The sequence below is a fragment of the Diabrotica virgifera genome, chromosome 2 (genome assembly GCF_917563875.1).
Source record: "Diabrotica virgifera virgifera chromosome 2, PGI_DIABVI_V3a".
Taxonomy (NCBI): domain Eukaryota; kingdom Metazoa; phylum Arthropoda; class Insecta; order Coleoptera; family Chrysomelidae; genus Diabrotica; species Diabrotica virgifera.
In genome coordinates, this window is record NC_065444.1 from 141501417 (window position 1) to 141525201 (window position 23785).

Here is a 23785-nt window from a genome sequence, read left to right on the forward strand (position 1 = left end):
ATATTTTTGATGTTATTTTATGTGCTATTAGATTGAAAACTTAGTCCTTTCTAATAATGGTAATGTTTATACTACTGAATAGAGAATTGAATAACCTTTCGAATAACCAAATTATTGTAAAGTCCCAGTGATTGGCTGTGTACGATAGTTAAAAAACTTACACAGAATTAAAAAACTTCGGTTTGTATAATGGTATAATGGTATATTAAAAAACTTTTAAAAAAGTCATCCAAATAGATTATAGAAAAACATCAGAACATTTTCTATCTAGTCAGATCATCTTCAGTGACATTCTGTTTAGTTACTGAAACTATAGCCCGCTAGTTGATATATTATTATGTAGTCTTCAAAATTACATAATTATTTATTAAAATTTCCCATATAAATAGTTAATCATAAAAATGCCAAAGGAAATAGCTTCAGAACAGCATTAAAATTATACTTTTGAAATGCGGCACAATGTCGATATTAATGGATTTTACTAAAGCTCAAAAGCAGCATGGCTTCCCTGCTCGAAAAACTGAAGGGGTACTTGTCACAACGAGTTCGAGGTCAAGACGAAATTCGGTCTGTGTCACTCGTCTTGACTTGTCATTCCAAAAGTATAATTTTAATAAAAATTTTATTTTAATAAAATTATGTAATTTTAAAAACTATATATCAACTAGTGGGCTAGTTTCAATTACTACACAGAATGTCACTGAAGATGATTTGACTAGATCGAAAACATTCTGGATGTTCTTGGATGACTTTTTTAAAAGTTTTTTAATAAAATTTTATACCATTATACAAACCAAAGTTCTTTACTACTATGGTTTTTCAAATAACCGTAATTCTCATTAAAAAAATTCATCGATTACGTCATCGCGCCCAGATGGATGACGTCACTACTAGTATGATATATATGCCAAAAAATCACAATTAAAAAATCGACCTCTTTCGGGATTTTTCCTTAGAGTCGACAGTTTAATAAATAACGAATTTATTCCTTTCCTTTGCATCATACTGTATATTAATTTGAATTTGAATTTTGTAATTTCATGAGTACGTAGTAACTTTTTAATAATTCATTTATTAATCCCTTTAAACACTGCACTCTTTAGGTTGCACTATTTAAGCAATTAAATAATTCAAATAATTTAGTAATTTATTTATATAATAATTCCTCATTAACGTTTAATAACACGATTTTTATTACGTAAGTAGTTAGTGACTTCGACGGCAGTACTTGAGGAGTGTTTTTTTTTTGTATCGAACACTACAAAAATTTTATTTTTTAAACGTTAAAAATTATCCTCATTAACGTTTAATAACACCATTTTTATTACGTAAGTAGTTAGTGACTTCGACGGCAGTACTTGAGGAGTGGTTTTTTTGTATCGAACACTACAAAAATTTTATTTTTTAAACGTTAAAAAAATTAATTTATTGATTTTTTTATAAGCCTATGGCACGATACCCTTAATGGGACGATATTATTATATATGAAATTCAAATAATCGTGCAAATAAATCACTTATTTAAGTATTAATTGTATTACATTCTATCGATAACAACAAAATTTTAATTTTTTAAACGTTGAAAAAATTATTTTTTGACTGATTTTTGAGCCTATTTAGTAAAAAAAAAGTTTTATTAGCTGATTTTGATGGTAAAGATAAAAATACATACAAAAAGGTAAATTATGATTAATTTAGCTGTATGTTGTTGAGGTTATGAGTCAAAAACTTCAGTAAAAAAAAAAGGTTTTTTCGATTTTTAGGTATTTTCCCAAGTCGAAAATGATAATGATGCCTATGCCATTCGAAAGAATGGAAAAAAATTCACAAAATAACAATATTTTAAAGTTGGCGAAAACATTCCAACATAATCTAAATTTTTTTTGAAAATTTCAAAAAATTTTCTGTGCTCAATTTTGAAGCTAAAATTCTGAAAAAAATCAGGGTGCTTTGTATTGTTAAGATACGCCTTCAATAATTTTTTCAGATTTTTTGCAGCAATACGGCGTCTAAAAATAATTGTTTTCAAAAAAACACGTTATTTTCCAAAGCACCTAGCTCCTGGGGATGCTGTTATTTTTTAATCAAAACGAAACCGTAGATTTTCTTATTTTATTATTTTAAAAATATTTTTATTACGTAAGTAGTTAGTGGCTTCGACGGCGGGTACTTGCGGACTGGTTTATCCTGAGTTTTTTCCAAAAACGTGGCTAGAAGCGCTTCCTTGCGTACGGCACCAAAGTGCCGAGCATTTTTTAACCTTAGCGCGCTTTGAAAATCACAACCGCAACAAGCAGTTTTATAAAGGGGAAACATTTTCTATCGAATACTACAAAAATTTTATTTTTTAAACGTTAAAACGTTAAAAAAATTAATTTATTGATTTTTTTTATAAGCCTATGGCAGGGTACCTTTAATGGGACGATATTATTATATATGAAATTCAAAAAATCGTGCAGAACAAAAAAATAATTTATTTAAGTATTAATTGTATTACATTCTATCGAGAACAACAAAATTTTAATTTTTTAAACGTTAAAAGAATTATTTTTTTTTACTGATTTCTGAGGCTATTTAGTAAAAACGCCGAAAAACGGGGTTTTTGAGCATGCTGTAGGAAAAAAATAAGTTCTAATAGCTGATTTTGATTGTAAATGTAACAATACATATAAAAATGTAAATGATGATTAATTTAGCTTTATGTTGTTGAGTTTATGAGTCAAAAACTTCAGAAAATGCCAAAAAAATAAACAGTTTTTTCGATTTTTAGGTATTTTCCACGTCGAAAATGATAATATGGCATATGCCATTCGAAAGAATGGAAAAAATACACAAAAAAACAATATTTTAAAGTTGGCGAAAAATTTACAACATAACCTAAAATTTTTTTGAAAATTTCAAAAAATTTTCCTGCGCTTAATTTTAAAGCTAAAAATCTGAAAAAAATCAGGCAACTTTGTGTTGTTAAGATACGCATTCACTATTTTTTTCAGATTTTTTGCAGCAATACAGCGTCTGGAAAAAAATGTGTTCAAAAAAACACGTTTTTTCCATAGCGGACCCCCCGGAGCACCTAGGGACTTGAAAATTTGGCTGAGTGAGTTTTCAATTATATATTTTCGAATGGCTAAACCCAAAACTGAATCGAGCCTGGTGCAATTTTGACCATCTTATCCCGCTATAGCCTTTATAGGGATTTACATAAAATTGGCTATAAAATTAAGCAGGATTTGAAAAACTTGAATTTTATTTCATTTTATGGGGTTTTAGAACAAGCAAAACTTTTTATCAAGAATGACATTTTTCGCTAAAATTGAAAATAAAAAAGTTTTTCCTCTTGGGCACCCCATCCGTGGACACACTGTATAAAGTAGCTACTTTCGGTACGAAATTTCGTAAAATTTTTGTTGAAGGAAATCGGAAAAAATAACTTCGTGCAGAATTAAATTACGGTGAATTTTTATTTGGGTGTTTTTGGTTTAATGGAAAACTCTTAGAAGTTGCAGAGCAATATTTGAAAAAATAAGAAGAATGGAAATAAACCGAAAAAAACTGATTACCAACAACGGAGAATACAAAAATAAAGCAGCTGCAAATATAGGCCAGGGTAATAAGACAAAAATATACCCTGTTCGTGACACTTCAGCAGCCAGGGTACTGAAGGGTTTTTTCGACAGGTAATACCTATAGGGCTTTTCATCGATTGTCATTTGTTTCGAGCTTCTGTCATAAGTTTTATAATCTGTGTATAATATTAATATACACGGATTATATGACATATGACAGAAGCTCGAAACAAATGACTGTGAATGAAAATCAATCGAAAACAGTGAAACTTATGATTTTTTTAGTACAAATATCTTTGAGATTATGGAAAAAGCTTTAAAATGACATATTACAAAGTTTAATATACTCATTTATTGTTAATATAATTGCGAAAAAAGTCGGAATTGCAAAAAAAATTATTTTCCCAATAGCTGTTGTAAAAATTAGTGTACAGGTTTGAAATTTTTGTTAAATGAGGGTTCTTTGGTGCTTAATATGTGATAAAAATTTCAAAGCGATTCATTCAATTGTTTAAACTTTATTCGAATTGTTTATCTCAGAGAGCATTTTTTTGCAATAACATAAGTCAGAAAAAAAATGACGTTAGAACCATTCTACAGGTGTCAAATGGAAGAGCATGAGCCATATTTTCAACTTGGTTTAAAAAATGCGAATAAAAAATGCATTTATTAGTAATAAATAATTATACAAAAGTACCGTAAATCTTTCCTTATAAACTTTTTGAATAACTTTTTCCAAAAAACTTAACTTTTTAACTTAACCCTGTTTTAATGCACAATTACCAAGTAATGTTATTTATATCATAACTGATAAAAAATTGTAATAAATATATATAATTTCTTATATAACAAAATAAAAAGTTTATAAGGAAATATTTACGATACTTTTGCACAATTATTTATTACTAATAAATGCATTTTTTATTCGATTTTACTAAACCAAGTTGAAAATATAGCTCATGCTCTTTCATTTGACGCCTGTAAATTGGTTCTAACGTCATTTTTTTCTGACTTATGTTATTGCAAAAAAAATGCTCTCTGGAATAAACAATTTGAATAAAATTTAAACAATTACATGAATCGCTTTGAAATTTTTATCACATATTAAGCACCAAAGAACCCTTATATGACAAAAATTTCAAAGCTGTACACTAATTTTTACAATAGTTATTGCGAAATTAATTTTCTTTGCAATTCCGACCTTTTTTCGCAATTATAATAACAATAAATAAGTATATCAATCTTTGTAATACGTCATTTTAAAGCTTTTTCCATAATCTCAAAGATATTTGTACTAAAAAAACCATAAGTTTCACTGTTTTCCATTGATTTGAAAAAAAAGGGAAAAATGCCAGTTTTTGACACTTTAATTGTTTATAAATAAAAATGGCCGCTAGATCCTACGCAGGAAATAGTTACAATTTGCTCTTATAGGTATTACCTGTCAAGAAAACGCTTCAGTACCCTGGCTGCTCGAGTGTCATGGAAAAAACCCTATTACCCTGGACTAATAGACGAAGGTCAATAAATCAAAGGAACAGACAAATAAAAGTATTTAGGTTTCATAATATCAAACAAAGGAACAATTGAAGAAGATATAAAACATAGACTAATAGGACAAACAAGAGACTGCATACGAAAATTTAACCCGTAGGTGAGTCATAAGAAAATCAGTATAAAAACAAACGAAAAATATATAACACCGTGACAAGAAGTACCAATCCTGGTCGAATTATTGGTCGAATATTTTTATTCATCATTCATCGAATAAACTACTATTTATTTATCGTTGGTGAAACCGCCCATATTAAAATAAAATGAATATTTTACACGATATAATCTGCAGTTTGATTGAGACGCCTTTTTCAAGGCGCCAGAATCAAGAAAGATTAGAAATTATTTCAATGGGTCAGCCTTTACCAAATTTAAAAATTTTATCAACAGATAAGAAGAAAGACAATGATCATTTTCGAGATCGTTTAAAACAATATGGTATGAAAACCATAAATGGTTAAGCGGAAGTTATTTTAAAAATTCACTTTTTTGTTGGCCTTGTCTGTTGCTCTCAAATTTGAAGCAAAATAATGTTTGGATGAGCCAGGGATATTCAGATTTGAAAAATTTATCAGCTGGTGTCAAAAAACATTAATCTTAAAGAACATTTAAACAATTGCTTAGGTTTAAAACGGTTAGAAAAAAATAATCAAACTATTGACAGTGCTTTAGCTGAACATATTTCTTTATCTAATAAGTTATGTAATGATGAGGTTAGAAAAAATAGAATTTGTGGATACATATTTCGCCTACCCGCATACTGAGGTCACGAACCGCCACTGGTTTAATCAGGACAGAAAGTACCGGCCCTAAATGTTTTGTGAGTTGTCTGTCACACAGGCGATCACAACACAGGCGTCTGTTAAGCGGGCCATTCACGATCTGGTTTGTAGTACCTCTAGTGGTACCACTAGTGATACAGTAGAACCCCGAAAATCCGAACTAATTGGGGGGACAGCCTGTTCGGATTCCGAAAATTTCGGATTATCCGAAAGTTAGCCTAACTAGTAATTGAAAGCTTTCATTGTCGTTGATTTTGAGTCGCAAAACGGTCTTGCAAGAGTGTGTGCAATATTTTTGGACTCAAGTTGACTACGAGAGAGCCGAAGTAATTTATGTTTAACCTTTATAAGCACTACATGTTAAAGTACGTATTTATTTTTAAGAAATTTTAAATGTCAAAGTCCTACTAATCCTACATTGTTCAATTTTCTGGTTTTAAATTTTTGTCTTGAATTTTTTAATTTCTTTCACTTTGCGTTGGTTCGTATTAGTGGGGTTCGGATTTGCGGGGTTCTACTGTATTACTAGTTGGATATTCGGCTCCATTCACGCCCCAACTTTTTATCTTACTAGCGCTCCAAGTCTGTTTTCACGGTGGTGTACACTGCTCAACCAAAAAATGTATCGAGTAAAGTCTATGCAAACTATAATTCGGAGGATTTGTGTTTTTAAAAATTGGGTACTTGAGTTGAGGTTTCATATTTAAGCATGCCATAAGTTTCGTTTCTCTAGTATTTGTCTAGGGCTGATATGAACTAATTAATTTTTACGACTCTTGTAATTTTTACGACTTTTTAAGATGTAGGGTAGTTATATTCTATTTTAGAAAGAAATAAAAACTTGTTTTAAACTGGAGCTGGGATTTACTTTGCTGTGTGTGGGTGTATCGTGTATTTTTAATAGTAGCAATTTCGTGACAATTAAAGTTATTTTCTATTATTTATTTGCGAACCTAGGGATCTTTGCTCAGCGATGTACCAATTGAGATTTTGTTTGTAGCTGATGTTGTAAGCAAATTGTACACACGGAGGAAATACTAGTTACAGTGCGGTCTCGTATCAAATTTGCTATTTTAATTGGGAATAAATCACAATATTAGTTAGAAATTAAATTTATTTGACGTTTCGACTTCTACTTCTGAAATCGTTATCAAAACGTTCCGAAGTGGAAGTCGAAACATCAAAATAAATGTAATGTATGACTAATATCGTGGCTTATTCGCAATTCAAATAGTAAATTTGCATAAGATGCCAAAAGAAAATAGTTTCAGATTAATAAGAAACTGTTCTTCATTTACAGAAAGGAAAATGATTGGTCCCAACAAAAAGTAGATAATGAAGAATCGTGTATTTTAATAAGGGTAATTTTTGTGAAAATTTATTTTCTATTAAATATCTGCCAACTAGGAATGTTTGCGTAAAGAAACTTCCCTTGCGTAGACATCCCATACGTAATATACTGCGAGGCATAAGTTAGGGATGTAGAAAATTTATGCTCATTTTTACAGTTGATTTTTTCGTGAACAGATTAACGGATCCCGCTAGTTTTTACTATTTTAGATATTTCTTTAGTATTAACACAGTTGTGCAAAGATTTACTCAAACTTCTTTTTTGTACTTATACCGGGCGGAAGAAAAGAAATGTTTTTCTTATGTTAAGTTTGAAATACCCTGTAGGGAGGACGAGATACAATAATGAGTATGCCGGAATCGTATTATAGTCTTATGTTTTGTGAACATTTTGTTTTTTGAATGTGCCTGATATCTTTAGAAATAAAGAAAATATACTGTTATGTGTTTTAACCGAAACAAAAGTTTGAGACACCCTTTAGGGAGAAAAAGGTAAAATGGTGGTTATGCATCGATACTATGTTGTAGGTAGTCTCATCTTTTGTGAACCGTTTATTTTTTAAATTGCTCTGATATCTTTAATAACAAATAAACTAGACGGTTTTACTTTTTAATATGTGTTTTAACTGACGACTGCGATACGTGAGGTCATGTCTTAGCATACCACTAAGACGAAATTATTTCCTATATAGTATAGTGCTAAAGAAAAAGAGTGTTCAAAGAAAAAGAATATGTGTAATGTACCTCTCGATATTTAAAGAGCCTCCAGGTAGACACCGAATCCGTATTACTTTCAGGGAAATTCCACCCCAAAACATCATAGAGCCTCCATTAAACAATCTTGTCTCTCTTATGTTGTGCTGTGCATACCGCTTACCTGATCGACAATCGTTTACGTTATGTGCCTTTCTTTTTGTTAACTGTTATTTTTTAGTGTTCATTGAGTTTTGTTTCAGTTAACATACATATTAAGGAGTAAAACCACATATTTTCTTTGTTATTTTCTTTATCTTTAGAAAGCTAAAGATATCAGGGAGATTCAAAAAACAAAATGTTCACAAAACATAAGACTACAATACGATTTCGATCTATACACAGATTTGTACCCCGTTCTCCCTACATAGTCCAGAAAGCCACTGCGCATCCGCTAGGAAAAATATTCTGATTCGGATTTTTTGCACAATCTTACTCAAAAAGGACTCCTTTTAACAAATTTGCATGTTGCCAGGACCAAAATGTGGTCAAAAATTTTTTAAAGGTTTTTTTTTTGTTTTTTTCCTAAAATTATTTTTTTTGCATGGAAAAAAGTTTTTTTAGGTTTTTTGGATCATTCCAAGCAGAAAAGGTCTTTAGTGACTTTTCTCTAAAAATTATAGTTTTTGACATATTTTGATTAAAAATTGAAAAATTGCTGAATCGGCCATTTTTAACCCTCAAAAACTATGTGAAAAACTGAAAATTTGAATGTTGCCAAGATAGGTAGATATTCTTTAAACATCGATTGATGAAATCCCGAAGAGTTTTTTGCAATGCAATATTCAAAACTCCTTTGTTTTTTAATTGCTAATCAAGCGTGCGCGACACTATTTTCCACCGACAGTATGGCGCAAATGAAAGGATATAAATTCGTTATTTCGTAAACCGGCGACTTTAAGGAAAAATCCCGAAACAGGTCGATTTTTATTTTTAAGTTATGATATTGTGGCATATATGGTATACTAGTGACGTCATCAATCTGGACGTGATGACGTAATCGATGATTTTTTTTAAATAAGAATAGGGGTCGTGTGCTAGCTCATTTGAAAGGTTCTACAATTCTCTATTCAGTAATATAAACATTTACTTAATTATTTATACAGGGTGTCCAAAAAAATTTTATTAAATTAAATTATTTGACAAAAAAAGAAGTAGAAGGACATAAGGAAATAATTATGTAAATGTTTACATTACTGAATAGAGAATTGAAGAACCTTTCAAATGAGCTACCACACGATCCCTATTCTCATTTAAAAAAATCATCGATTACGTCATCACGCCCAGACGGATGACGTCACTAGTATACCACATATGCCACAATATCATAACTTAAAAATAAAAATTGACCTGTTTCGGGATTTTACGAATTTATTCCTTTCATTTGCACCACACTGTCGGTGGAAAATAGTGTCGCGCACGCTTGATTAGCAATTAAAAAACAAAGGAGTTTTGAATATTGTATTGCAAAAAACTCTTCGGGATTTCATCAATCGATGTTTATACAGGGTGTCCCGAAAAGATTGGTCATAAATTATACCACACATTCTGGGGTCAAAAACAGTTCGATTGAACCTAGCTTACCTTAGTACAAATGTGCTCATAAAAAAAGTTACAGCCCTTTGAAGTTACAAAATGAAAATCGATTTTTTTGAATATATCGAAAACTATTAGAGATTTTTTATTGAAAATGGACATGTATCATTCTTATGGCAGGAACATCTTAAAACAAAATTATAGTGAAATTTGTCCACCAAATAAAAATTTATGGGAATTTTGTTCCCTTAAACCCCCCCAAACTTTTTTGTACGTTCCAATTAATTCATTATTGTGGTACCATTAGTTAAACACAACGTTTTTAAAACTTTTTTGCCTCTTAGTATTTTTTCGATAAACCAGTTTTTATTGAGATGCGGCTTCTTTTTCAGTTTTTATTGAGATGGGAGTTTTGTTCCTTTAAACCCCCGAAATATTTGTGTACGTTCCAATTAAACTATTATTGTGGTACCATTAGTTAAACACAGTGTTTTTAAAACTTTTGCCTCTTAGTCTTGTTTTCTTAAGTCACCTTTCATTCATATTTGAATCGTCGGTGTGTTAACACGTTTTGTTTTTGTTCTGTTTAGCGGTCGACATACACGAGTGTGTTATTGTTATTTTGTTATTGTTATTGGAGTGAACGAAACTGTAAGTTTTGCACCAGCTTTGTTTAATTTATTTTATGTTTTGTTTATCAACGACCCAGTTAAATATTGCAAATTGACCTTGACCATAACTATGGCAAACTACCAATGTGAGAATTGTTTACATGAATTCCCCGAAAATGACAAATATAATAAGCTTCGTTGTTTTGGGGAATGTCAGCGAAATTTCTGTATGCACTGTTCTGGATACAACAAGACCATCACCAAAACTCTCCTGGACCCAAAAAATTCAAATTTAAGATTTTTCTGTAAACTATGTGATTCACCTAGCCTCAGATATTTAAATGAAAAAATAACAAATCTATCAAAAAATCAGATACCTCATGAGAACTTTAATGCCTTAATTCAACTAACTAAAAAATTGACTGATAATTTGCCCGTTTTCATAGAGACATACGATTTATTAACAAAAAAAGATGGCAAATTGGATTACCTTACAAAAAAAATTGACGAGATCCATAAATTAAATAGCCTGATGAATCCTGAACATCTTTTAAAATCGGTACGGCAAATGCAACAAGATATCTACAATATATCGTCAGTTTTTTTCGGCTGTTCCGATGATACTATTAAGAGGAAACAGTAGCGATCAACAGGTAGCCAAAACGCGTTCCAAGATTGCGGCTGTAATTTTGAATATTTTTTCGAGATATTTGGCACACGTATTCGTAATATAATAAAGAATGGTGGTACAGAGCCCAATTTGAAAAATATATTAATATGTGGAAATTACTCTGTAATTAAATACAATATTAAAAAAACGAGCCTGTACCGCCATTAAGAAGAACAAAAAAATACACTTTCTTCAAATAAACTTTTTTATCCGATGCCTAGATTTTGTGTCATTTTGGAACTACTAAAATTTTTTATTTCATTAGTAGTTCCAAAATGACACAAAATCTAGGCATCGGATAAAAAAGTTTATTTGAAGAAAGTGTATTTTTTTGTTCTCCTTAATGGCGGTACAGGCTCGTTTTTTTAAATATTGTATTTAATTACAGAGTAATTTCCACATATTAATATATTTTTCAAATTGGGCTCTGTACCGCCATTCTTTATTATATTACGAATACGTGTGCCAAATATCTCGAAAAAATATTCAAAATTACAGCCGCAATCTTGGAACGCGTTTTGACTACCTGTTGATCGCTACTGTATCACCTTAAGGTTCAAGTTGAAGACTCAAATTCATCCGAGATAAAATTGGGATTACAAAGGCTATCTGAAAACATCAGCGAAATATCTAATCAGATAAGTAATCTTTCCAGCAAACTACCTGCTATACAAACTGAAAAAGACGTATCTAAAAAAAAGATAGTGTATGTCACTTCAAGCACCCAAACTGAAGACCCTCAACATTTCCAAACCTGTCCAGAAAGAAAGTCAAAAGTTTCAGAAGATAAGTGTCATTTTGTTGTTATCAGTAACTTAACCGCAGCATACACCCTTATACAAATAGTACACTATATTAAAGAGAGGCTAGGTATCAAGGATTATATTAGATGTTACGCTCTCCCTAAAGACGCCAACACAGCAACTGGTTCCTCATTCAAAATAGGCATAAAATCCAAACCATCTATCGACTTATTATTTAATAAGGAAATTTGGCCACCTGGTGTCAACATTAAATGGTCTGTAGAATCACCACACTCTGAACCAAAGACTTCATCTGAAGAAAATATGAATCAGAAGTACATCAGAAGCCAGGTTAGCTTGGAAAATCCAATTACCATTCCAAGCAACAACAAAAATGAAGTTGAAGACACCAATATATTTACAGACAAGCAGGCCATCACAATTTGCAAATCTCAAGAGCCTTTCCGTTCCCATATCAATTTTGTTAAGAAAGATACTTTGGAACCATCCATAAATTTGGATCCTTTAACACCACCAAGAGTTAGACTAACTAATAACTCGAACAGTCGATATCTTCTTGCAAGATTAAGGGAACCGGACATATTAAAGGCAATTAAACTACATCTTGCTTTTCTTCGCGATCAGCCTGCTTCTGTATTTTACGACGGATATACCAACACCAGCGTGAAACTCTTTTTGGCTTCCGAAGGACTACCTACTAAGACTGAAGAACTACGAAAAGTTCTTCTAGAATTTAACCATGCCTATGGAATTGGTCCAGCTGAAGTGGAAGCTGATCTTGCCGCTTATAGGTCCTATCTCACTTCGGAAAGAATTATACACCTACAAAAGTCAAGGGAATGTCACCGAAGTTATTATTCCACTGGCTCTCCAAAGCGAAATTTTTAAACAACACGACGTGTTCTGAGGGACTAGAAACCTCAAATTATTTTAGTGATGACAACTTTGGCATGGTTCTGATTAATATTCGTTCTATAAGAAATAAAACTGATGAATTATTTTTGTTTCTGGAGGAATTAGGATTTCCTCCGATAGTTGCGGTTACAGAGCACTGGCTTGAAGTTAACGAGCCTTTTTTTGTAGAAAAATATACCACAATTGCCAGGTATGATCGTCCAAGTTCGGCTCATGGAGGCACCCTGATTCTCTCTAGAAATAATGATTTTTCTCTGGTATCAAAATATGACTTTTTGTTAAGTGAATCCTTCTTCGAGTTTTCCTTAGTTTATAATAAAAAACTTAATCTTTACATTATTTGCATTTATAGATCACCTGATTCTACCATGGAACTATTTTTTCAGAACCTGCTAAATTTGTTAGATGACCTGCCTCATAAAAGCAGAAAAATTCTATGCGGTGATTTTAACATTAATTATGCTGCTGCTAGTGCTACCCAAGTGTCCCTGGCAAACATATTTGAATCGTATGGTCTCTCAATGCACGTTGATTCTCCTACAAGGATTACAAAAACTACATCTACCATAATCGATTATATTGTCTCAGATTTCTCACCCCTTGATGTCTGCTCTACAGTTATTAATGCGGGACTATCTGATCATGAAGCAGTGTATACGAAGTTTAACATCTTCAGCAAACCCTCCTCAAAAACCCGACGTTTAGGTAGGATTTTTTCCGCCCAGAATTTTCGTAAATTCCAAAATTTATGCTTAACTTCTGAGTGGCAATTTCCTTCTATAGACGTGGACTATAATTTCAGTGTTTTTCTAGATAAGCTTCTCCACATCTTCAATAAGGCCTTTCCTTTATTAAGCCAAAACATCGGAAACCTTGGGGTACGAAAGGTATTCGCATATCAGCTAAGAATATGCGTTCACTACTGTACATCAAGAAATTTACTACCAATGTTGCTGTCACTGAATATATCATGAAGTACAGGACAACATATCTAAAACTTGTCAGGTCAGCTAAAAAAGCCTATTATCAAAATCGTCTGGGAAGCTCTAAAAGTGTTGCAAAAGAAACTTGGTCTATAATAAACGATCTTCGAAATAAAACTCACACAGCTCAATCATTTTCCCTTCCAAATCCTGAAAGTCTAAACGACTACTTCGTTAATGTGAGTAAAAATATAACATCAACAATTTTGCCGCAACAAGATCCCATTTCCTATCTTCCTAATTCAAGACAGGTCTCGAATTCATTCTTTTTACGACCAGTCGATAACTCTGAACTTATCCAAACAATCAATAGTATCAAAAGCAAATCATCCTGTAGTACTGATGGACTATCTATAAAAATTTTCTCTAATCTCACAGAAAATGTGTTGGAAATCCTCCTCTCACTAATTAATGATTCCTTCGAAAAAGGTAAATTTCCAGAGTGCCTAAAGACAGCCATTATTATTCCTCTTCATAAGGGTGGCGAAAAATCTGATGCCTGCAACTATAGACCTATTGCCTTACTACCGGTACTCTCCAAAATTATTGAGAGACTCATTAAAACTCGACTTATGTCCTTTATCGTTGATAACAACATTTTATCACAAAATCAGTTCGGCTTTTTAACAAATAAATGTACCACTGATGCCATGTTTTCTGTACTACATGAGGTTTACCAAGCACTAAACAATAATCTTTATACGGCCACTGTTTTCTGCGACTATGCCAAAGCTTTTGATTGTGTAAATCACGACATCTTGATTACAAAACTAAATTTCTATGGAATTCGAGGTATTTGTTTGAATTGGTTCCAATCCTACTTGAATAATCGGAAACAACTAGTTAGAGCAAATGATACTGACTCTAGTCTCAAAAACATCGTATGTGGAGTACCACAAGGTTCAGTATTGGGTCCTATACTGTTCCTTATCTTTATAAATTACATCACTAATTTAAAAATCAATGGGAAAATTTTTCTTTTTGCTGATGATACCAGTATCACTTGGAGCAACTCAACTATTGCATCTCTTCATGAAACTATAACTTCGGATCTACTGACGATAAAGACCTGGTCTGACTCTAATTTACTCTCTTTTAACGTAAATAAAACAGTAGCATTATCCTATAAAGGAGCTCTTCAACCTTTGCCACTTCATAACAGCCAGATCAGTACCGTTGATTCTGTAAAATTTCTTGGTATTTTTTTAGACAGCAACCTCAAATGGTCCCTTCATATCGATTCGTTAAGTAAGAAACTCGCCTCAGCTTGCTATGCAATACGATCTGTCTCAAAGGAACTCAATTTAGCATCTTCTAAAATAACATATTTTTCGTTGTTCGAGTCTCATCTTCGATATGGTCTTCCTTTTTGGGGTTCTAGTACAGCTGCTCAATTTGATGTCATTTTTAGATTGCAAAAAAGAGCAATAAGATATTTGTTTGGCCTCAGAAGATCTACACATTGCAGAAGTTACTTCAGAGATCACGAAATTTTAACACTTCCATCTTTATATATTCTAGACACGGTTTGTTTAATTCGTAAACACCTTCATGTCTTTCCATCAAGGCCCAATCATCTTTACTCCACCAGAAATTCAATCTTTGATATTTATTTACCGATTCCATCCACTGAGTTAGTAAAGAAATCTATATTATATTCCGCAAAGAAACTGTACAATCATCTTCCGTTACAACTTAAATCTGCAACATCTTTCCCTAAGTTCCGTAAAATGACAAAAGCCTATCTATCCAAAAGACCATATTATTCAATAGAAGAATTTCTTAATGAATAACTAAGAAAATTGGGTTCCATGCGCAGTAGCATAAACTTGTCAGTTCCTTATGTTGTACCTATTTTATTTTATTTGTTGTATGTTCAATTTGCAATTTATATATATTTTGCAATAAATTGTTTTTGTCTTGGCTTTTATATCTTATACTGTACATTATTGACGATTTATCTAATTTTAGTAAATTGTAGTTGTTATTAATTTGTTATTTATATTATGTTTTTCTTTTGACTGTATGTAAGCTTTGTCCATAAAATTGTAAAAATTTTCAGTGACAATAAAGCATATTTCTATTCTATTCTATTCTACCTTTTATCGAGATGTAGCTTCTTTTTCAAAATATACCTAAAAATGTAAATTATAAATAAATTTTCAGATTATTAACAGGTCTCTATAATCGTACTTAACCATATACAAATATGTGGTGGATTCGACAAATATTCAAAATATCTCGATAAACACTGGCTTATCGAAAAAGTACTAAGAGGCAAAAACGTTTTAAAAATAATGTGTTTAACTAATGGTGCCACAATAATAATTTAATTGGAACGTACACAAAAGTTTGGGGGGGGTTTAAGGGAACAAAACCCCCATAAAATTTTTATGGGGTGCACAAATTTTACTTAAATTTTTTTTTTAAATGTTGCTGCCACAAAAATGCCACATGTCCATTAATGTAGTTGAAGTGTTAAAATAAATCTGTTGTGATATGAAACAGTTATTTAGACTTTAAATTAAAGTTATTAATTATAATAAAACAAACTAAATAATAGTGTTTTTAAGAAGAAATCTGCGCCTTTTGTCGAAGTGGGCAAAATTTCTTCATACGCGAAATTTACAAACTATTGTAGTTTAAGTGCGGTAAATTAAAAACTCATTAAGTGCTTAACTACTACTTGGACAGAAACTTCTTTTTGTGGACCACTCGATTCAGGTCGGTAAGTGGTTATTTTAAATAATATAATCTAAGAATTACATTTATCGAAAATGTTGATTAAAGTTAAATTCAAAACAAATACAGGTTAACCGTGTTTGGATAAAGAATAAAATATAAATATGGCTGCAGGAGGAATGCAACCGACTACAATAAACGAAGCATTTTTAATGCAACAAAATAATAATTTATTTCAAGAAAATTGTCAACGTTCCCAAAACGAACAATTATTATACACAGAATGGGTAAAAGTCAGCAATGAAAAAGATCAACTACATAGTATGATCACGCAAATGCAAACACATATAAGTATGCTAGAAAATCAAATCAAACAGATTTGCAATCAATCAAATAATAACGCTAAAAATACTGAGGCAACGCCTCCTCCCAGGCAAGAATACGAGACTGATGAAGAGGAACTGGCTAAAGAAACAGAATGGGTAAGGGTAAGAAACAGGCAAAAAAAAGGAAAATAATGAATACCTCATTTTCTCCACCTACTCCTACAAAAAATGAAGAAATAACCAATAGGCTTGAACCTAAACAAAAAAAAGTCCAACCTCCAACACCAATAATAGTGGAAGGAATTAAAGAATATAATAAATTTATCGAACTGCTCACAAAGGAAATAGGTATAAATAAATTTATAATCCAAATGGTAAATAAAGAGAACTTCAAAATTAAAGCCAACGATGAGGATACGTATCGTGGCGTGACAAAAATACTACGAGAGCAAACACCACACAGTTGGTTCACATACGAAGATAAAAGAACCCGACCAATTAAGGTAATAGTCAAATATCTCCCGCATTCGTGCAAACCAGACAGCATAATTGAAGAATTGGTAAGGAGAGGTTTTAAAGCAGTGAATGCTATAAATAAAATTAAGTGGCGTACCAAGGAACCACTTGACATGTTCATAGTGACTTTTGACAATAGCGAAGATATAAATAAAATACATAGTATACAGCATATACTACAATGTAAAGTCGAAATCCAACCATTTAAATCCTCCAAATTAATATCTCAATGCAAAAATTGCCAGGCATATGGGCATACCCAAAAATTTTGCGCCAGACAAGCGAGATGTGTCAAATGCACAGGGAAGCATCATACTAAGGAGTGTACCAAATCAAAAGATGTCAAACCTAAATGCGTACACTGTGGACAAGAGCATCCAGCTAACTATCGTGGCTGTAAAGTGGCTATTGAATTACAAAACATGAGGAATAGAGCAATAGATAAAAAAAGGGGGGTTAATAAACATCCTTCAGTAAGCAGGCAAGTTAACGAAAATCTAACATTTGCCAATGCAGTAAACAACGAAAAGGAAAGTGGCAAAAAGGAGGAACGAACTAATAATATCGAACAAAGTCTGCAACTCATATTAGCGAAGCTGGAAAATCAAGAACAAATCATAACAACACTGGATGAGAGGCTAAAAAGATTAGAATATAGTGCCAAAGGAGCTATACCTAAATCGAAACAATATTAATTCAATTAAGGTACTAGTGTGGAACGCAAACGGACTCCTGAACCACCAGCAGGAGCTTCAATTAGTTCTACAGACAGAAAATATAGATGTATGCCTCATCTCAGAGACACATTTTACTAAACACTCATTTATCAAATTTCACGGTTATAGAGTCTATCATGCGATTCATCCTGATAATAATGCAAAAGGAGGAAGTGCAGTGATAATTAAAGAAAATTTACAACATTACGAAGAAGCCAACTACGTAACAGAAAAAGTGCAGTTAACTGCAGTAACACTTAGAACTCTTAGATACCCACTGATAGTGGCAGCAATCTATAGTCCTCCGAAACATGCAATAAGTAAGGAGGAATATATTGACCTCTTTACCGAGCTGGGAAATAGATTTATAGTAGGAGGCGATTATAATGCTAAAAATACCCACTGGGGCTCAAGGTTAACCACAACAAAAGGCAGAGAACTTTTAAAAGCTGTGAATGAATACGGAGCCATAACCTTGTCAACAGGGAAGCCAATTTATTGGCCTACTGACCCCAACAAGATACCTGACCTAATTGATTTTTTCATAACCAAAAATATATCGCAAAACTACCTGAAAATAGATGAATGTCATAAGTTATGTTCTGACCATACAGCAATAACACTAACACTAAGCGAAAACATAATATATAAAGAAAATAACCCTTCGCTAACTAATAAGTACACTGACTGGATAAGCTTCAGACAAATGCTAGAAGAAACAATTAATTTAAATGTTTCTCTTAGAACCATAAAAGACATTGAAAAAGAAGTTGACCAATTCAATAAAGGCATCCAAGGAATATCTTGGGAATGTACTCCAGACATCAAAAGACGCCTAAAAGGATGCAACTACCCGGCAAAAATTAGAACGCTGGTATACGAAAAACGGAAAGCAAGACGAAAATGGTTCCAAAGTAGAGCTCCTCAAGATAAAACAATTGTAAATAATCTCACCCAACAACTAAAAAGAGAGATAAAAGAATTTAAAGAAGAATCCATTAGGACATACTTAAACAACCTAACGAATGAAAGATCCACAGAATACTCACTATGGAAGGCAACCAATGGATTAAAAAGACCAATGATGCAAATACCACCCATAAAAAAAGAAGACGGCACTTGGGCTAGAAGCAGCGAACAAAAAGCAGAATGCTTTGCTACACATCTAGAAAAAATATTTCAACCGCATCAACAACAACAAGAAGAAGAAGCATTACAGAGCAACCATTTTCAAGAAGAAGAGAACATAATGCCAGTAACTGTAGAAGAAGTAATAAAAGAAATCAAGTATAATTTAAACCCGAGAAAAGCTCCTGGCTTTGATTTAATAACAGGACAATTATTAAAACAGCTCCCAAGAAAAGCAATTGTCAAGTTGACCTATTTAATTAATGCTGCGATCAGATTAAAATATATTCCTTCATTGTGGAAAGTGGCGGAAATAGTAATGATACCAAAACCAGGCAAACCACCACATATAACCTCTTCCTATAGACCAATATCACTGCTACCCACAATGTCTAAATTATTTGAAAAACTTCTCCTCAGAAGATTGCAACCAATAGTAAACAAAAAATTAATTCCAAATCACCAGTTTGGTTTTAGGCAAAAACACTCAACTATAGACCAACTCCACAGAGTCACCGATATTATAGAAAATGCACTAGAGGAAAGAAAAGTTTGTTCAGCTTTATTCTTAGATGTTGCCCAGGCATTTGACAGAGTTTGGCATGAAGGACTATTTCATAAATTAGAGACTATTCTTCCAAAATCATACACAGACATAATTAAATCGTACTTAACTGATAGATATTTCAGAATCAAGCAAGATGATGCTTATTCTGAACTTAAAGAAATAAAAGCCGGAGTCCCCCAGGGTAGCGTATTGGGCCCGGTCCTATATCTCCTTTATACATGTGATCTACCAGAATTCGATAACTACTGTTTAGCTACCTTTGCCGACGACACCGCCATATTAGCAGTAGGTAAAGATAACGTAGAAACAGCCAATAAACTACAAAATGCGATAAGCAAATTCCAAAAATGGACTAAGACGTGGAAGATTACATTGAATGAAAGCAAATCAGTACATGTTGATTTCACTAATAAAAAAATTCTGTACGCACCAATAAAAATTAATGGACAAGACATTCCGTATGCCAACACAGCCAAGTACCTGGGCTTAACCCTAGACACGAAGCTTCGCTGGAAAGCCCATGTAAAGAAAAAGAAGGAAGAATTAAATATTAAATATAAAAAATTGTACTGGCTACTGGGAAGATACTCAGGGTTGTCAACGTATAACAAGATGCTAATCTACAAACAAGTTATAAAACCAGTATGGACGTATGGTATCCAACTGTGGGGATGTACAAAAAAGACAAACTTGAAAATAATACAAACTTTAACAAAGTATTAAGGGGCATAGTTAACGCACCCTGGTACATCCGTAATGACGATATCCACAAGGATCTACGAATGGAGCCCGTCGACAAAGAAATCCGAAAACACGCAGAAAGTCATGAAAAAAGACTTCTTCTCCACGAAAATATTGAGGCCATCCAGCTCCTGGACAACTCAAACCAGAAAAGAAGACTGAAGAGGACCAAACCTCACGAGTTGGTGTAGTGTGCGACAAAGCTAATAGCGGAGCATTGCGCGACTAGTGTGCAAGCAACGTGTTGGTGTAGTGCGTGATAAAGTGAAAAGCAGAGCTTTGTGTGATAGTGCGCAATCAAAAAGTGCGCCAGTAATAATAAAGACAACTAAGAAGACATCAAAGGGTGACTCTTAGATATTAAGTAGTTAGTAAGATAGGATAGAAAAAAAGTTACTCATTGGTCAAAGACCAGATTGTAGCACTTAGCAAATAAAAAAAAAAAAAAATGTCCATTTTCAATAAAAAATCTCGTGAGAGTTTTCGATATATGAAAAAAAATCGATTTTCATTTTGTAACTTCAAATGGCTGTAACTTTTTTTGTGTGCACTATTGTATATAGGTAAGTGAGGTTCAATCAACTTATTTTTGACCCCAGAATCTGTGGTATAATTTATGACCAATCTTTTTGGGACACCCTGTATAATATCTACCTACCCTGGCAACATTCAAATTTTCAGTTTTTCACATAGTTTTTGAGGGTTAAAAATGGCCGATTTCGCAATTTTTAATCGCTTATATGTCAAAAACATCATTTTTAGAGAAAAGTCACTACAGACCTTTTCTGTTTGGAACGATCCAAAAAACCTAAAAAAAACTTTTTTCCATGCAAAAAAAATAATTTTAGGAAAAAAACAAAAAAAAACGTTTAAAAAATTTTTGACCACCTTTCGGTCCTGGCAACATGCAAATTTGTTAAAAGGAGTCCTTTTTGAGTAAGCTTGTGCAAAAAATCCGAATTAGAATATTTTTCCTAGCGAATGCGCAGTGGCTTTCTGGACTAACAGGGTAGTTCAAACTTAACATAAGAAAAACATTACTTTTCTTCCACCCGGTATAAGTACAAAAAAGAAGTTTAATTAAATCTTTGCACAACTGTGTAAATACTAAAGAAATATCTAAGATAATGAAAACAAATTAGCGAAATCCGTTCACGAAAAAATCAACTATGAAAATAAGCATACATTTTCTATATCCTTAACTTATGACTCGCAGTGTAGTGGAAATTTTTAATCAAACATCAGCATTCACGCTCCAACTTTCTTAGTAAGACCACTAGTGGTTAGTGGTATTACTAGTGGTACAACTAACCCAACCGGCCCATTGACGGTCTGATTTTAGATCCAACTACGAAAGTCGTACCACTAGAGGTACCACAAATCAGATCGTGAATGTTAACAGACGCGCACACCCCACCCCCGCACGTCTCAAACGCACTACTACACAAATACACTGTTTGTTTGGGTAATGTAATTGCCACCTGTAAATAATATCCTTTAGTTAACTCGTGGTATACAGGGTGCGGCAAATAAAGGGTCTATTAGAAATATCTCGAGAACTAAAGGCAACAGAATCATGAAAATTGGAATAAAGGGGTTTTGAAGGATGATCTATTAAATGAAAATATTTTCATCTCTTTGCAACTTCCGGTTATACCGGAAGTTGCTTATAACTTCATTTTTTTTAATGGGACACCCTGTATATTTTTACATTTTTGGATTCTCTTCGATGTCTCCTTTCTTAAAATATGAGGTTTTGTAATATTATACAGGGTATTTTAAAAGATAATTACATTTTTTTATTAATTTCGTAGCAGAATTAACACCCTGTAGAATTGTAGTAGTTTGACATCTAAAACTCTACTTACGTTCAAATGGTTTTTAATATACTCTACTATTGTTAAGAATCATTAGTATAGCTAAATTTTTAATTTTAGTATACAGGGTTGGTCGAAACTCGGAATGAGTATTTTCTGAGTTTTCTTAAATGGAACACCCTGTATTTTAGTATTGTAATGAAATTATATTTTATGGTACTTTTTTATTTCTTAAGCATTCCCTATACCTAACTGCTTTAATATGTGCTTAATTGTTAATCGCACCAACAATCTTAACTACGTAGGTATTTTGATAGCTAAACCATTATTGGTAATTTTAAGGACCACCTTGGATTAATATGTATTTATTTCTGAAAAATTATTGGGGATTGAGTATTTTCACGGCCAACCTAATAAAATTTTACCTATTTTTTGGTGCAGTTAATGTTTAGCTTGAATCACCAATAACCCACAAATTAGAGCAGTTAGGTATTAGGCCAATCAAGTTAGGTTTTTTCTAGACATAACGGAAAAGACGAGGTTTGACAGTTGAAATGTGTAGTATGAGTTATTACAAAAAGACTACCATCTTGGGATTCATCAATTTTTTAGTGGAACATTTTTTAAATAAACAATCAAAACGTCAAACTTAGTTTTTTGCTCATAACTTAAAAACTTGCTTATTTAGAAATTTGACGTCCACAGATAACTTTTTCAGAAAAAAAAAAGATACATCGAATGAGATACGCTAAGTGAAAATCGGTTAATGAACAAGAAAGTTATTGCAAAACGGAAGACAAAATCACTGTTTTTGAATATTGTTAATAACAATTTTATTGTTTATTAGAATATGTTTTAATATAACTAAAATTGAGGGCATTATGGTGTTTGAATGGTGTGCAAAAAATGGTCCAGATCTGTTAAATAGTTTTCGCAAAATTGAATTTGTTTATAAAATTTTTTGAAAAACGAGCTAATTTCTGAGGCTGGTCCAGTTAATATGGCTGAATGTATCTCAATAATCCGGGGCTCATTTCCTTCGTTAAGATGTATACTAACAGCGTATGAAGAAAAAGTAAAAAAAAATTACATATACGTACACAAAATTATTTGTTAATAAATAGCAGTTTTTAAGCTTATAAACAATTACAATAATTTCGTAGAAATTAGATCAAATTAAATGGCAATAAAAAATACGGAAAGATGGTTAAAATACACAACTTCTAAAAAAATTTTAGGTCGTACGACCCTTGGGGTCTGAGATAGCCCCTTTTTTTGAAAAAATCACTGTTACGTTAATTAACAACACTAAGATCTGAAATTAACCAATATTTTATAAGAAAAGTTAAAGTTTTTAACAAAGTTTTTAGCAAGAAAAAATGTTAAAAATTGTTTAAACAGTAGTGTTATAAACAAAAAGTATTTTGCGTTCCGACTAAAGTAAAATATAGCGGGCGTAGTCGACTGACTGAATAGTGGGCGCGGTTGGCGACCGGCAGCAACTCCTAAAATTACGTTATACCAACCACAAAAATCAACTTTAAAGTGAATAACAAATTTTCGTCATTCCTTATGTTTTCGAGGTCTCCGAATCCGAATATGGAGTTTATTTTTTTCTAGAATTAGTGAAACATGTTCAAAAATCAAATTTTATGCCAAAATGCGATAAATCAATTTTGATGATTTTTCAATTTTAACTCACTGTATTTTTGGTCGCTGTAAATATTTCCTTTTGAAAATTTTACTGTGTTATCTTTGAAGCATTTAGATAACAATGAGATTTGTCCAAAATGATTAAACACATTAAA